This window comes from Pezoporus occidentalis, unplaced genomic scaffold (assembly GCF_034315485.1).
Source record: "Pezoporus occidentalis ecotype Australia unplaced genomic scaffold, CSIRO_AGI_Poc_V1 ctg27, whole genome shotgun sequence".
Classification (NCBI taxonomy): Eukaryota; Metazoa; Chordata; class Aves; order Psittaciformes; family Psittacidae; genus Pezoporus; species Pezoporus occidentalis.
Genome location: NW_026914611.1, coordinates 6,749,314 through 6,765,000, shown reverse-complemented (window position 1 = coordinate 6,765,000; position 15,687 = coordinate 6,749,314). Strand labels below are relative to the sequence as shown.

Below are 15,687 nucleotides of genomic sequence, written 5' to 3'. Positions count from 1 at the left end.
TCCCTTGTTTAGATGCTACAGTTCGTCTTTCTCCCTTGCGACGCCGGAGATGGACTTCCCTGGGCTGGATGGGACAAGGCTCCTCCACTTCCCCAGTTGTAGGGTGTTTCTGACACTCGTGGGCAGTAAATGCTGATTCCGAATGCGGGAGAGCTTCAGCAGAGGCTGCTCATTTATTTCGGGCTGAAGAAGAGCTTACCCTCTCAGGGGAAAAAAAAAAGAGGTGTCTATTAACTGTTTATTAATGCGTCTTAATAACCAAAATTATCTCTAAAGCATAGAGCTCGGGAGTAAGAACCATTAAATCTGTTCATGTTTTAAGAGGGATCAGCCTGAACAGAAATCAATTAGCACCGCAGACAAAACCAAGCCCTTCTTAAGAAAAGTGACACTGCATTTTCAACATACTTCGGTAGTTAATCGTTAGCGCCGATCCTACTTCTTCCTACGTTCAAACGCTTCAGCATGACGAGGTGCAGATACCGGTCAGCTGGCTTAACATGAGGGGTTACCGCTCCTTGGCCGCCCGTGTCACACCTGCTGAGGAAATCCCACTGGCTGGCGCGAGCAGCGGAGCTGGACAGGGGTACATCCTGCTCCGCATCCCACCCGTGCCCCAGAAGGGCTTTCCGGGGGGCTGCGGGCCCACCCGTGGCTGCCTCCTGCCCGCCCCGCCGGGTCTGGGCTTGGGCTCGGGGACCTTCCCGTCGTTCCTTGCCGTGGCCCCCGGCACCGTTTGCTGGGGAGCAGGTGAAAGAGGGACCAGGTGAGTCCCCCTCTGCAGCCCGGCTGAAAGCCTCCAGGCCGGGGTCCCGCCCGGACGGGGCTGGCAGCCGGTTCCCCCCCACCCCAGCATTCCCCGGTTCTGGAAGAGAGGCTTCCCTGGCTGCTGCGGCAGGAGAGCGTGTGTGTTCTTCCACGCCGCTGTACCCTCTCACGACGCCCCCGCCGGCGCAGCAGGCAGTAGCGCGGCCGGCCGTGCAGCACCCACCGACGGGGCGCGATGCTGTGTCAGCGCCCCGGTGCGACTCATGTGTCCGCAATGCTTCTCCGGTGCCTCCCGTTGCCTCCGCGCCGTACACGGCGCCTCCAAAACCACTCCGGGGACAGACCGTGCGGACACGGGAATTGAGGGGGACGTCGGGGAAAGCGGAGGACAGAGCTCTGTGGGTCTTTGCCTTGTTTCACCCGTCCCCAGAAGGGACGGATGGGGGTGTCTAGGGGATGAGTTCAGCATCGTGGGGTCCCGCCTTCGCAGTGCTGTGCCGTGCCGGGGTGCCTACCCCCGGGTACAGCGTTGCAGCAAATAAACCCCCTCTCCTTCCGGGGCTGCATCCAGGAACGGTTTGATTTATTTTCTTCTGGAAAAAAACCAACAAACCCCAAATAAAACCCCAGCTCTGGAAAGGAGGACACGCACCTGTGGGCTCGCTTCCCCTGAGGACCCGTTGGCGATTTTAATAGCTGAAGTCATCGCGGCAGCCTAAAACTGGGGGAGTGGGTCAGGAAAACCCCTCTACGCAGCCTGGCTGAAGATCCTCCGACCTGCTGGGGGTCCCCGCAGACTTGAGCCCTGAATCGCCAGCCTCTCGCTTGCCTACAGGCACCTGGGACCCCAAATCAGGCAACCCCGAAGCTCACCCCATGGCCCGTGTGCTTCCTGCCTGGCAGGGAACCCTCGCCCAGGACGTGGGTCTCCAGCTCCTGGGTGTGCCTCTCCAATGGGGGATTTACAGCTCCTGCTTCCTGTCTGACCTACCTGGCCATGGGGATGTGGAGGTGAGGGATCTGCTCTCACCGGGGAACTTTGCCGGCTGGAGGCTGAGATAGCTAGAGGCCCAAGACAGAAAAGCTTAAAGGCTAAGGAGATTTAAGGCATTCCTAAGGAGGGGTATCCCGTCCCGAGGTTCTGCTCATTCTGCTCCCGTGGGTGCTTTGCTTACCATATTTCATATTAAATACTTGTGGAATAAAATGCAGGCGTTTTTCAGCATGTAGAACTCCAGTGGGAGCCTCAGATCTGGGTGAAACAAGTGATTTCAGGCTCTGACGCCCAGCTTCAAAAAGATGTCTAGGGACAGCTACAGGAGATGGACATTAGACACATCTGGTTTTGGGGATTCAATTTCTTGAATGGTTGGTCTCGGGTGTCACTGGACAATGAGACTTCATTATAATCCTCCTTTAATTGCCCAAGTCTGGCTGGTGGCTGGGCTATGGTCCTTTCTTCACCAGCCTTTCTTGACCTTGTTACTGTAATTACCGAAGAATAAAGGTATGTTTGAAATTTGTTTTTATGGCCTGAATATTCTGCATACAGAATAAATACTAGTTGCTCTTGCATCTCATCAGCTAAATTTGACAATTAGCAAGCCAGCATTCAAATAGTCCAGGAACCGGTATTGCTGGCCACTATTTACCAAAACATGTTGTATAAGCAGTCCATTCATACATATCCACACAAATCAAATTGTATTGTCACATCCAGATTATTTAATTTAAAATAGGTAAGATCAATACTGGTATTTTACTGTATTCAGAACGTAATCTCAGCAATTTCAATAGAAAATCTCCCAAATGTAAAAGTAGTCAGAAAGCAACTGCATCGGTTTTATATTGGTCACAGATGAAAGACACTGGGGAAAATCCAGACCACACTCAGGAGAATGACATCTCTACCATGTATTTCGCTACACCAGGACCAGGCTTTTACGCAAATGTGGTTTTTTGGTTGTTTTTTTTTTTCACCTCGTTGATACTTTGCAATATATTAATTAGTTTCTGGGCTCCAAACTCTTCAGAGGGTCATAAATCCTGATGAAAAACATGCTCCCTCTTGAAGTTGCACCTGGATCACTTACATGAACATTTTTTTAAATGAATGCAAAAGTTCCTTTCTGCTTAATAAAGTGAAAAGTTGAAGACGATAGAGAGTTACATGAAAATTCAGTCCTCCATTTATATCTCATAAATATTCCTGAGCTCTGTTTCTGGCATGAGCTAATGACTAACTTAGCTCCTAGATGACCAGCTAGGACACATTATTCAAGATTACTAACCAAAACAATTGCTGAAGACAGTTCACAGTTTGGGGTTGGTTTTTTTGTTTGCTTGGTTGGCTTTTTTTTCTCATTTATTTGCTCTGAAATCCTCAATAACAATTTTTATTACATCAGATTAGATATATGCAAGGCAAGTTCCCTCTAAACAAGCAGCATATTTTACCTTTAGCTCGTAATGAAGAAAAAGATCTCTCACTTTTGAAGGATTCGGGTATAAGGTGTATAGGACAAGGGGAAATGTTTTTTAATTGAAAGGGAGTAGATTTAGATTAGACATGAGAAAAAAGTTCTTCACTATGAGGGTGGTGAGGCACTGGCGCAGGTTGCCCAGAGAAGCTGTGGCTGCCCCATCCCTGGCAGTGTTCAAGGCCAGGCTGGATGGGGTTTTGAGCAACCTGGTCTAGTGGAAGGTGTCCTTGCCCATGGCAGGGGTTGGAACTGGATGATCTTTAATGTCCATTCCAACCCAAACCATTCTGTGATTCTATGATTGTGAGGATTTAGGGAGAGTGTACCGCTTATGAGGCACCGGTTTTCTAAGTACTGCTTCCGTATGACTTGAAGTTTCTGTCAGTCTCCAAAACCCACACTTAAAAGAAAACATCAGTTCTCTCCTGTGGTATCTTTCTATAAACTGGGGGAAGGGGGAGCTAAGTCACCTACTAAAACACTTGTGCAGAAGTAATAATAACCTCAGAGCAAGTCCGCATTAGCCTATTACTACAATACTCCTGAAAAATACACCTGTCACCTGGGAGCTCACCACAAAGCTCCAATAGAGCTGAATATCTAGCAACAAACTAGTATGACTTGCAGCTGCAAGATGTACCCATATCCCACCTCTCTTAACACCTCCTATTGATATTCCAGCCAACCTCATCCCTTGGACATGCCACCTGTGCTTGCTGTCTCATGGTTTTCCATCCAGCTTTTTCAAGTTCTGGCCTATGTTTGGTTCTCATCTTCAAACTCCCAGGCACCCTTGACACCTGCAGCCATGCTCTTCAGCCTTCATTTCTTTGGGACTTCTTTTTTTTGAGGCCATCTATATTGTCCAGCTCAGGGATGTGACAACTCCCTCATGCAGCTCACTTTTAGCTCAGTCCCAAAGACTTGCCTCTCTCACCCTTTTTTTCCCTTACCTCTCCCTTTGCTGGTGACTTTAAGAGAAGAAGATGGCTTCATCTATCACATTCACTGTGACAGCACAGAGTATGCCTCTTTGTTCAGTGTCTGTTGCTTTCAAAATATCTTACCTTCATGTTTTTTAACATATCACCATCAATTCAGCATGACTCAGAGTAAATCCCTAATTTCTCAGGCTTTGAGTGTTTCTTCCACTCTCCTCTCTTGCTTAATATTCCTACCAACATCTCTAAGCCTTGACCTTCTCTTAGTGTTCTTCCCACCAGTCAAGTCTTACATAATTTAGATTAATGCAAATTCATTTGACAAACACAATTTGTCCATCTTCCCTCTACTCTTTTATATCATTGCATGGGTCTCCTGCTATGCTTTCCTCTTCTGCACCTCTTTTCTCCATGCAGTTGTTTCAACACAACTGTTAAGCTAGCATTGACAACTGCATGTCTTACCCCATCTTATTCCTGAACTATGGTGTTGCTGTATGTACTTCTGACTTTCTTGTGCTTTTGAGACCATCCTCATGGCCTGTTGATTCAGCTTCTCTCCCAGGCATCTCCAGATTTGGCCAGTTCTGCGTGTAAGGAGGTTAGGTGTGTAGTGTACTCCTCCTATTCTTACCTTAAAGTTGACGTCTGCAATAGCACCAGTGAAACTCTCAACAAAATCAAGGCAGTTGGTGGGCTGGATGGCTGCTTATTCTGATGTGAGTGACGATTCTAGCTTTTCCTCATCCTGTTTCCATGTTGGATTATCAGTTTTCTGCTATCATATACTAGGCTTGTTCTCTCTCCAGTCCCAGAAAGGTATCTCAGGCTGCATGCACAGCAGAGATGGCTGAAAAGCAGTTTTCATTTGTCAGGACTTAAACATGCCCTCACACATGCACAGAATTTATTTTATATATAACTTTCATTTCAGTAAAAAATGTTTTTCACAGCCTGGACACTTTTAGAGAAAGAAATTCCTATTAGAACACCAAAATACAACATTTCCAAATAAAATGCATGCCTGTGTGCTGCAGTTGTCGAAGTAACCCTTGTTCTTTACTGTCATCAGGCGACTGTGGAAGCTCTCTGAACATGTAAGGCATTTCCAGCACCCAGGCTGGCCCAGGACTATGACATTGCCCTAAGACATCACCCTAGAGCTTGGGATCTGAATTCCAGCCTTGCAGCAGGCAGTGGGGAAGCTCATAAAGACCATTTTTAGGAAGGCTGGGTTCAGGGCAATGTTTGCAGGGCTTAATTAAAGGGAAGGTCCACCAGAAATGTCTTCCAGGATTCCACACTGAGGACAAGTTTTTTCCAGGACATCACATAAGTTCTGTGCCACATCTGTGAGACAAATGTTCATTTTTGTATGAAGATACAATTTGAAACATGCTTGTATTGTATTTGGACAAGTGCACCACAAACGAGGTTCTGAGATGCAGTGTGGCCACAGACCATGAAATGTCCATTCCCATGTCCAAGGGTAAAAGGTGACAACTCCTTCCCAACTTAAGTCAAGATTATTTTGAGTGGTTTCAAGGAATTCTGACCATGGACCTAAGTGCCAGATCAAGTCCAAGATTATTCTGCATCCAACTGTTTGGATATAAAAGCTGGATCAAGCACAGGCATTAGGCAAACTCAAAAAAGCAGTGAGACAGAATCAGTAAGATTCTTCTGATGGACCAGTACAAGAGAGAAATAGATCCAGCTCTGATCTGAATGAGAGGCCGTGTAATCACACAACTGTGATCCTATCACAGTTTGGGAATATGTACAGTGTCGATGGATGCTGGAGGGGAAGGGAAGATAAAGCTCCCTTCAACCCTTTCAGAAATCCACACTGATATATGCAAATATTCCATTGCTTTGACACTGCTGTTTTTTACTTGCTCCCCCTGATTTATCACAATTTACACTAGGTTGTTGCAAAATATACCCATTTTCTACCTGTAGATTTTTAAGAAATCCAAATGAAGACTTTCTCAATGGTAAAGGTGACAGTAGTGAGCTCTTATTGTCATGCCGTTACTCAAAAGAGCCACATTCTAGTGGAAGACAGAGACCTCCAAGGCAATACATGCACCATATATGAAATTTGGACATAAATATGTAAATAGTTACATATGCAAATTGTTTTCATTAATATGTTGGTGTAAATAACAATATCCAACTTGTATATTAATCTCATGGATATTTCTAGGTGATGTTTGAATATAACAGTGATACAAAACAAAATACAATGGCATTGACATCACCTAAATATTGTGTTTGAGGACTGAGCAAAATGTGTTATTTTTACTTTGTATTCTTTACTTGTATTCATTTACTTGTCATTACTTGTGTCCCCTTATTCATACTGCTATTATTTCTAGCAATCACAATCATAATTGGTATACAAGGAGGCTCAGGTTAGATATAAAGAAGTTCTTTACTGTGAGCGTGGTGAGGCCCTGGAGCAGGTTGCCCAGAGAAGTTGTGGCTGCGCCATTCCTGGCAGCGTTCAAGGCCAGGCTGGACAGGACTTCGAGCAAGCTGGTTTTGTGGAAGGCTTCCCTTCCTATGGCAAGGGGGTCGGAACTAGATGAGCTTAATGTTCTTTCCAACCTAAACCAGTCTATCATTCTATTATATGATTCTATTAACACAAACTGTAAAGGTATAAGCAGTTGAAATGCACAGCGCTCCTCTTGGGACCCTGCACAAGTGACAGTGTCCATGTGCTGTAGCTCTCCAGGTAAAGCAAGCCTACATTTGCATGGAGTTGTGGTTTAGGGCTGGAAATAGTCCCAATTTTTTTAATTATATTCCAGATCTACCTGAAACCTTTCCTTGGGTTGGGGCACTCATCATCTCTATGTCTGATTCATCAGTTTGAGCTTGTGTTGGAGTCTGTCCCCCTGGAATCACCAGACTGGAGTTTCCTCCTATACCCAGCCGCTCATTTCCATAATAAAAGGCTGCCGGACCATCTTCCTTCAGCCGGATTTGACTGAATTTGGCCAAAGAGACAAGCAGTTTTCAGGAGGGGACCACCAGAGAGCCCTACTGCCTGGTAATGCAACCTTTTTGCCGTTAGGAAAACAGCCTGGAAATCACCGTGAAAGTCCATGGGATGAAAAATCTGCTAGGGATGGAAGAAGCAGTGCTCTGGCTATCAAGCAGTGATCTGGTTGAGCATGACATTCCTTTGTAGTGAATTGTTTCAGGACATTTTGCCAGAACTATGCTGGGGATGAGGTTTTCACGAGTTTCAGGAGGAAGCACACGGGGCTGTTGCCCCCGTGGGATGGCTGGTAGCATCAGGGCAGTGTGAGAGCAAGGCCTTACAGCCTGCACTACTAAACTGTGTCTGCTCGCACCCCAGACCCGGATGTCCTGATTTCACAGAAGTGCTACCAGGAGCACACTGGCTTCCCAGGAAGCAGGCTGTGCCTGGTAGAGCATGGGCAGAGACAGTGCTAGGGGCTCAGCCCCACGGGTGGAGGGCTCAGCCCCACTGCCCATGGCTCAGGCCTGTGGCTCAGCGATTCAGACCCCCGGCAGCTTGGGGAAGATGCTGGAACGGAGGAGACGTGTACTAGACATCCCGGGGACTCGCCCAGGAGCCACTGCCGACAGCCGCGGGTCCAGCCGGGCCCCAGGTGCCCATGGCGGACAAGCAGGGGACTGCGGGGGCTCTCAGCCACCGGGTTTGTGCTTAAACATCGCACTGTCTCCGCGCTGGGGCAGAATACCGCACACGGCATCTTGGTGCGGATGGAGACGTGATTTGAGATTGTGCCTGTGTTTCCCCCCTCTTCCTCCGCCCCGAAGAACTAAAGCTGATCTGCCAAAAGGCTTTTTGATACACCACCTCTTTCCACCTCCCTCCCCCCCATGCCCTGCGTAGGAAGCGCAGCAGAGCAGCTGGCGATGGGCTGATAAGGCCCTGCGCGGTTGCTTGCGCGGGCGCTGCGCGAGTGTGTCGGGCCGGGGATGCTGCAGTCACCGCTGCCGGAGAGCGACTGACTTCCACGGGCAGGGAGAGAGGTTTGCAGCGTAATGAACAGGCTTATCGTCACTGGTATCTTTACAACTGCTTAGATGACTTTTTAATTGTGGCTTAATGCGTTTAATTATGACAACTCTTTCCCGTTTTCAAGTATGATGTATTAATATTACAGATCATTAACATGGCTAAATTACTGTAATGACACAGAGTCCTCAGTGTCCCAGTTAGAAGGGAAAAAAAGAAAAAAGACCCACTCTTCTTATTTGGCTTTTTTTGTTATTTGCCTTACAGGAACCTCAAGCAGGATTCCAGAGTCTTTAAAGCACGTAGGAGAGAGACGGCTGCTGCTGCACCCTCCTTATTAAATTATTGATAGAGAAAATCTCCCCCCCCCCCCCCGGTAAAACTTCCAGAGACGGCACATACTGTCTTCCTAATATCCACTTCACCGTTGTAGAAGTTAGCAAGCTTCGGCTCTTGAGCGGGTGTCCCCCCCCCCCCCCCCCCCCGCTGATAATTAGAGCAGACCGTATTTAACATCTGCAAAATAGTCATGCTTATAAGGGATGAGAAATGCGAGATGTTCCATTCTGTTTGCAATGGTTAGAGCGTTTTAATCTCTTAACTTCAATATATGTCCTCTAGCAGGCTATACTTCTTGGATTTCATTTTTAGATCCTTAAGGCTGCATATATCTGTCAAACAGACATAATGAATTTAAAGTGCTAATGCCTAGAAGACCAGGAAAAAAAAAAAAAAGAAACAACCAACATTGAAATATATCCTCGGTTGATTAAATTACCACCTCCAGCTACTTTACCTCCTTATGTCCAAACAGATTTCCCTTTTTACTTACCAAGTACCGGGGCTGGGAGATGTGGAAGATGTAATTTCATGGTTAAAATACAAATAAACCAAAACACAACAAACAAACGAACAAAAAGAGCCCCAACCCAAAATAACCCACGGACGGGTCTCTAGACAAGTACGTTTTTGCTTTAAACACCTTTCTCGATGGGACTCGCCACTGGCTGGAGGTGTTTCCCAATCACACCCAACCCAGGGAACCCCCGGGGGGAGGGGGTGGGGGAGTGGAGATCGGGACCCTCCGGTTTTCCCCCTCACCGAACGACTCGGGGATACCGGGGTGGGGGGGGGGGGACATGAAGCGAAGGCGAGTCCGACGGCGGCGGAGGGAGCGAAGAGTCTCGCTGCCCCCGACCCGCCCTTCCTCTGGGTCTCCCCCGCGGCCCCGGAGGGACGGCCCAGGGGGTTCGGCGGCACTTAGAGGGGGGCAGTTGGGGTGTGATCCTGGCCCCGAGGGTGCCGGGGATGTGCGAAGGACTGGGGAGAGCGGGGACGGAGGGAGGCGAGCAGATTTGTCGCGCTTTGAAATGAAACGTTATAATCCCTCCAACAATCCTGTTGACTGTGAGCTCCAGCGCCCGGAGTACAACACGGGGATGGGGGGGGGAATGGGGAATAAAAAAAGGAAAAAAAAAAGGGGGGAAAAAAGATACATTGTTGGATAAACAGCTCCTTATAGGTAAAAACTGAATGGGGCAAATAGATGAATAAGGCGACACAATGGGAGGGGGGGTGGTGGTGAAAGGAAACGAGTCGGTGGCAGTGGAAGCAAAAGGTAAAAGTGAACAGAGGAGACAAAAGAAAAAAATGTAGATGAGTGAGACAAAAAAGCAAAGAGAAAAAGAAAAGAGAACAAGAGGGGGAAAGAAGTAATATTTTCCTTGATAAAAATGCACAAAAAGGAAGATGAACTTTGTTCTTTTTCTCTTTCTACTCTCCTCTCTCTTTCTGCTTTTCGCCTCGCAGCACGCCAGCCTAAGCTGAGAGCTGTAATGTCATTAAATTGCAAATGCTTTTTCATTTCCGACACACACTGTTTACTTATCTGGCAAAAACATATGTTGGAAGGAATCCGTTAAATTCTGCCCATTGCCTTGGGTAAAAGTGCAATGGAAACGGACCCACTGAGCTTCTTCTTTCTTCTTCTTTTAGCACTTCCCTTATCTACAAGACTGCTTCGCAGAAAACTGGCTAGTTCAATGAAAAATGAAGATACAGCAGGAGATTAGAGAAGAACACTGAGCAAAAAATTCCTGGAGAGAGGGTCACTCCATTGCAAATGATTTCACTCCTCTAGATCTGCATAAATTACTATTTTTAAGGCATCTCCAAAGTCTGTATATTTTTCTCACTCTGTCAAACATTTAATTTCACGCCCCGTGTTCTGAATATGCTAAAATGCATATCTCTGATGCACCTTTAAGCCAGAAAAACGAATGCAAAATTGAAGATAAAATGATGTGATTTGCACTACAAGCCTATTACTTGAGGTATTTACATATAGTTTACCTCTGCAGTTCTGAGAATGATTTATTAAAAAAAAAAAAAAGAAAAAATCTGGATTAAGCGCGTATAAATATGTATAAATCTTTGTTTAGAAAATAGATTTTGCAGCTGTTGTGTCAAAAAGTTCTTTAAGGTTCTGTGAAGAATTTTCCTTTTAGGCTGCTTTTAAAGAAGAGGGGAAAAAGGACAGTATTTGACATTCTGCTTTGGCAGGAAGGGAAACACGCGCGCACTTTCAGACATTCAGGGTTTTTCTAAAGACTCCTGTTTATTTACCAATTTATTTATTTTTTTATTTCACACTTTTCCTCCTAAACTTCGCCGGCTTCTTCTTCTTCCTCCCTCCCCTCATCCGCTGCTGGGACTCGGTATCAGCCGCGCCATGGGTTTGCCCGAGCGTGTGAAATAGCGGGTCAGGTGTGTTAAAATAATCATGGGGCGGGGGGGGGGGGGGGGAGTATAAGGGAGGGCGAAAGATCCCCCGAACTCCAAACTGGTCCCATTCACCAAGGAGAAGGAGCCCGGAGAGGCGGCCTTGCACCCAGCCCGGCCGTGCCCGGCTCCCTGCCCAACCGGTCCGGCTCGGGGAGCCGTGCGAGGCTCTCCCTTTCCTTGCGGGCTCATCCCCCGCCGACTGCCGCTGCCGGGGGAGCTGCCGAGGCGGCTGTGGCCCCTGCGGACCCTCTCCTTGTCGGCACACCGAGCAGTGCGAGGGAAAATGGACCCCCACCACCCGGCTCCCCGCCGGTGGGTAGGGAGGCCAGGAGGCGGCGGGACGCGGGCTCTGCCAAGGGCGGGGCGCACTCGCCTCTTGGCCTGCCTGCCCGCTTCGGCAGCCCCCGCTTGGGCAGGCGGGCACCGGGCAGAGCGCTGCCTCTGCGGCGGCTTCGCTGCGCGCCGAGCCGGGGCAGCACGCTCCGGTGCGGTCCGGTCCGCGGCTTCCTCCCTCAGGCTTTGCTCGCCGGAGCGCGGCCCCCTGTAGCCGCCAAGCCGGGGCGGCCTGGAGCGGCCCAAGGGCCCCCCCTGGCGGCGGCGGCCCGCTCCGCCCGCTCTTGGCAGCCTCCGGCGCCCCGGCCTCCTCGCCATGGGGAAGGGGAGCATCCCCCTCCATGAGGCTCGTCCCCGGCAGAGAAACTTCCAGCCCATGGAAAGAAAGAGTTGCTGCCGAAAGGGCCCGCACGGGCCTGGGCGCCGCGGTCCAGCACACATCTCTCCGCACAGCTATCACCCAACGACTGAGAGAGGTGCAGCTCCTCGGGAGCCCTGCACTGTCACAGTCGTACTTGATGGAATTAACTCGAATGAACGCCTGGACCACCTCTTAAGACACTGCTTGTGTTTCCTTTCTCTAGCACGTGTAACAGCCATGACCGTGGGGTGAGATGCGCAAGTGGTAAGGGCACTGGCTTGGGACAACCACATACACGATAGTGAAGAGGAGACTTTTCAGATAACTTCAAGGTTAATTAAAGACTTGGCCGCAAAATCTAGACTTGAATAATACATGAATTGCAACGATTCCACCGGCATACAGTGCCTGGGAAGTGATTTCTCCCCATCCCGGTCCTATCATCCTATTTTCATCTCCAGAACAGAAGCCCTGGATTTGTTGCTTCCCCTGACAAAGAAACGTGTCGTTGCATGACGTGACAAAGTCACTTACAATGGCACCATCCTATATACACACCGCTGCGTGTTCCAGTCTCTCGTAACAGACCTCAGAGATAAGAAATTAAAACTCACAGTTTGCACATCACAGACTCAGTGGTAGAAAACTCTCCTGTTTCCCCCCTTCCCTTTGAAGGTGGTCAACGATTCTGCTAAGTGCATGGCAATTTGCCCCCTTGCAGAAATACATCAGGCTGATGGCAGCTGTCAGCTCCTCTCCTGGCATTGAAAGGCTAATCCTAGAGCGACTCAGGCTGTTGACAGTGTCAGCACAGGTTTCTGCTTGCAGTGGTGAAGACTAGGGTCTAAGCTTGTCCCCTGTCCCCACAAAGGTAGGAAAGAAGGAAGTGAAGGAAGGGAATAACATAAGGAAGGAAAGGAAGAATGTAGGGGATGAAGGCAGGAATATGCCCAGGAGTTGTTAGAAAATAACAAATGCCTTTTGAAACAGTGACATGGAATGGAGATGGCAGATGGGATTTCACTTGATTACTGAGCCTCTGGAGCTTCAGCAAACCATTCCTGTCTGAAGAAGGGTCACTGCCCAGATGTGCCTCACACAGTGCTTGCTGCGGAGAGGTGAGTGTTCTGCTGTTGCAGCAGGGAGATCCTACTCCTCAAACTGTCTTAAGAGTTATGTGGCACATGAGATTTGGTTGTATCTGCACCTCTTGGTTTCATCCTGCTGCTTCTTACAAGTATCTGGTTTTGGCTACTACACAACCGATACTTGGCAGATCTGGTTCTGAGAAGTCTGTGAAATGAACCTTTGCTGTCCAAAAAAAGCTCCTCTCAAGACCATCTTAATTGCCACTGACAGCACAAGCACATGAGGATCATTGCTGCTTCTCCTCGAGAATTAGTATGTTTAATTTTTATCATAGCATGTTTTAGGTGGGAAGGGACCTTGAAGATCATCCAGTTCCAACCCCCTGCCACTGTCAAGGACACCTTCCACTAGACCAGGTTGCCAAAAGCCCCATTCAATCTGGCCTTGAACACTCCCAGGGATGGGGCAGCCACAGCCTCTCTTGGCAACCTGTGCCACTGCCTCACCACCCTCACAGGGAAGAATTTCTTCCTAATATCAAATCTGTATCTACCCTCTTTACAGTTTAAGGCCATTATCCCTTGTCCTATCACGCAGTAAAATGTCACTCTCCAGATTTCTTGTAGTCACCCTTCGGTAGTGGAAGCCTGCTAGAAGGTCTCCCTGGAGCTTTCTCAAGGCTGAGCAAGCTCAACTCTCTCAGCTTGTCTTCATAGGAGAGGTGCTCCAGCCCTCTGAGCATCTTGATGGCTTCCTCTGGACTCTCTCAAGCAGGTCCACTTCCTTCCTATGTTGGGGGTCCCAGAGATGAACACAATAGTCCAGGTGGGGTCTCATGAGGGCAAAGCAGAGGTATGCCTACATGGGAATCAAAGGTAATGAGGAAGGCACAGAGAAATATCCACAGTTCTAGATGTTGAAATACCTGTTGATGCTGCCCACCTTTATATCTTGCACAACATAAATCGCATATAAATTGTATCCCTTCCCCAAATCCTTCCTAACTTTTTGACCTGGCAGTAGTTCCAATGAATTTTAGTTCCTTTCTATGAAAAAGAAGCAATGCAGCCCTGTCACTCTGAACTTCCTGTGCTATACACACCAAACTCATTACCATGCGTCGCTTCAATACAGGATTACCTGAAGATATACATTAAAATCCCTGACCTGACTGGATCCTGCGCGGTCCATTGCAGTAATACAGATCTGAGCCCTGGGCAACATTGCCATCCGCAGTGTAGGGAAACTTCCATACGGTTTCTGAAAAGTGGTTATAGCACACGTGCACCAGGCACTTTTCAAAGTAAAACAGATCTGTTCATTTTTATTTTCAAAATACCAAAGCAGTAAAATCATGTAATTGAGTAATCACTTGCCAAATTTCCTTTTTTAATCTAATCTATTTTGAGTTACATCAGAGCCAAAATGCAAATTAAACTGGTAAGGTTCCAAGATTTTCTTTTCTTTCTCTTTTAGAAAGCACAGTTTAAGGGGCTCATAAGTAAGGAAATTTTAGAAACCATTTGTTTTGTATGCTCTAAACTTTGGAAAACACGTTTCAGCCTGAAGTGCATTTTCATAGGTAATAGGTTAAATAGAAGTCTTATGTAAATTGTAATCTCTTCTTCACAACTCCGATGTTCACTTCATAAAATTTGATTTGAAAACAATGCCATTGTTTTAGAAGAGGCTCAAAAGGCCAGAAATGAGGATAAAAAAAAGTTTCCACCTAACAAGGCACATGTATGGGTCTCTCAGCTTTAAGTACGGGATCACAAAAGGGGAGAATCCTGAGATTGCTCATTTGCAGTCTCCATGAATAAAAGTTTTTTTTTTGGATTTGTGTTGCAGCAGCACTGAACACCAAACACAGTCGCCAGCCTGGGCAAACTCATCAGGCCTTGACCACAAGGCCAGAAGGATCCTCACCATCCTACCACAGCCTCACCAAGTCAGATGTCTCGGCCCATTAACCAACTGGTAGGTATCAGCCTTACAGAGCACCCACTGCTGGAAAACTCTGCTCTTTGCGTTGTGGTTGTTCAGATTAAGTGCCTCACTAGCCGCAAGCAGACCTCTGTGAGGAGCTGTGTGGCACTGCTGGTTGCCTTCCACCATTGTGATGACATCTGTCAAAAAAACTGGCACCCACTCCAGTCATGGAGCTTTTTATGGTGGTTGGCTTTTCTCCCCTCAAAACTCTTTCTCAAATAAGGCACTGCTTCTTACACCTCCGCTGCCCCTTTTGTAAGGCTGCAAAGGCACAACTGACCCTGTTAAATCTGAAATACTTTAAAGCAGCCAATCTTCCTCTTGCTGGAAACCCCCCCATCCCCAGTAAAGAGCTGTTCAGGGAAGGGACAGGCCAATCCTTAGCACTCAAAATGCAGCAGAAGACATACAGGAGAGTGAGATGGAGGAGTTTCAAGGCTGATAGTTTAAAGAGACTGACTGACCTTGCAGCTGCTCTCCTAAAGGGGATCTTGCCACTCTTTAATGTGCCCTTCCTACCCTGTCCCCAAGCAGCTGTACCGGTACTCACCAAATCCTGATGACCTGGTTAGGTGAGCTAAACCCACCAAGAATGTTTTTTCTTCTTCTGCTACTAATGGCTGAGTTTTCTACTCATTTAACTCCTCAGCTCTACCTCACTTAAATTGCTAGGTGACAGCCAGTGTCAGTTCAAGGGGAAGCCAGGGCAGTGTGTGGCCAGAGAAACAGGGACACTCTTTTTAGGCAGCTAGCAGCCCAAATTAGCTGCAATGTCAACCCACACACTCAGGTCTGATGGCTAGGGAGACTAAAGACATGATAGAGAGGGTGAAGGAGAGGCAGGAAAAGTGCGAAATCAAAACAGACCAAGGATAAAGAGAGTACACATACTAGATGCAAAGTAGGGGCTGG

General features: G+C 47.8%; 1 long non-coding RNA gene across 1 annotated transcript in view; it reads right to left on the bottom strand.

Annotated features, from left to right (window-relative positions):
- Positions 1 to 1,671, bottom strand: part of LOC134166774 (uncharacterized) — a 1,957-nt gene extending 286 nt beyond the window's left edge. The window contains exons 1-2 of the long non-coding RNA XR_009965990.1: positions 1,421 to 1,671; positions 1 to 202 (exon numbers count right to left, since the gene is read on the bottom strand). The exon at positions 1 to 202 is cut by the window's left edge and continues 286 nt beyond it. This is a non-coding gene — a long non-coding RNA (uncharacterized LOC134166774). The remainder of the gene's footprint in view (positions 203 to 1,420) is intronic.
- Between the last annotated feature and the right edge of the window lie 14,016 nt (positions 1,672 to 15,687).